Source organism: Batrachochytrium dendrobatidis (genome assembly GCF_000203795.2).
Source record: "Batrachochytrium dendrobatidis JAM81 unplaced genomic scaffold BATDEscaffold_45, whole genome shotgun sequence".
Lineage (NCBI taxonomy): Eukaryota > Fungi > Chytridiomycota > Chytridiomycetes > Rhizophydiales > Batrachochytrium > Batrachochytrium dendrobatidis.
In genome coordinates this window covers 14,167-15,616 of record NW_006281133.1, presented here as the reverse complement: position 1 = coordinate 15,616, position 1,450 = coordinate 14,167, and positions in this window count along the sequence as shown.

The window sequence follows — 1,450 nt, the reverse complement described above, 5'->3', positions numbered from 1 at the left end:
ACGCTCGAATCTAATACGTGTAAAGTAGTCTATCACACTAGTAGGAGGTGGATTGGGGTTGGCATTGGTATTATTATTTTCACCAGAGTCGACATCGGCCTGGATATGGTCGGTGTCCATTAACAAAGGAGTATAAGTAGTAGGAATATTTGCAAAAATAGTTGGCAAGTTATTTGATGTGGAGAGCGCTAAAGCGAATTGAGTGGAAAAAGCTGATTGGTTATTTTTACGACTGTATTCACGTAAAACTGAACACCAAACGGAGGTGACAAAATACATAATAAGCAGCCATCTCAGGTTTGATTGGTCAGCATTGTGCTATTTGAACCCTTTTTTGATACTTATTGTTCTTTCTCATCCATCTCGTTTGGGTATAAAATAACTGAATGGGTATTCACATCACAGTTTCAGTAATTCCACTTTCATAGACTAAACACTATAGCATCGAATGATCGACATGGAAACAACGATTGCATTTCTGTATCAGTCTTTGTTTTCTTGAACTAGAGCACTGGCGTATCGGTGACTTTAAAATACAACAAACATGAGTTTGACAATATTAGAACAATCGCACTCAATATCTGGATTGTGATGGATGAATCTGTGATCGTACAATGTATGGCTATGCCAAAATTTGGAAAAATGGTTCGATTGCATTATATGATGAATGCTGTGTTTATTGAATTGAAAATGTTCATTAAATTCAATCTTTAATAGCAAACTACAACCAATACTCGACTATTATTCACTACTACGCAAAATTAAAATCACTGCACGAGTTCTATTCTACGTGAATACAACTGATAGTTTAACAGTGTAATTGAACAAGGTTTACATTCGTTGATTTCATTCATTTTTGACTTGTCGCAGACTGCATCAATGCATGTATTATTGCAACACTGTCAAGTATCTGTCAACTACACGAGTCTATGGTTTCCGTTATTGTATACGATCAACTGTTCATGTGGTTAATACTGAATCCTGTGTTCAAAAGTTAACTGGTTCCAATCTGATATGGACTGTCAATTGATTATGCCAAGACTTTCACTGATAGATTTGCAAATACATGCATCATAATCAAGGTCTTGTTTGTCATGATGGATGTCTACAGCAAGATTCGTGTGTGTTTGTTGTCATTGTTGACTGGATATGTTGCAAGTGGATCTATCAGGTATAATGACAGCTTGACCACTCATGTCAATGTTTATATTACAGACATGGTTATTGGTGCTGATTGCTGATTGTTCAAAATACTGCATCTGAAGTTGTGGATACCATGTTCAAATCATGACATTGTTGGATATCCATCAGCTTTTGGTGAAAATGCAACACATTACCAGTTTCGGTAATATACAAACACTTGGACTTGTGTCGAATGAATCAACTGGTCATTGTATATTTGAATACGTATGACATATTTTGATACTATCTTGTGTCTTGATGTTTGATG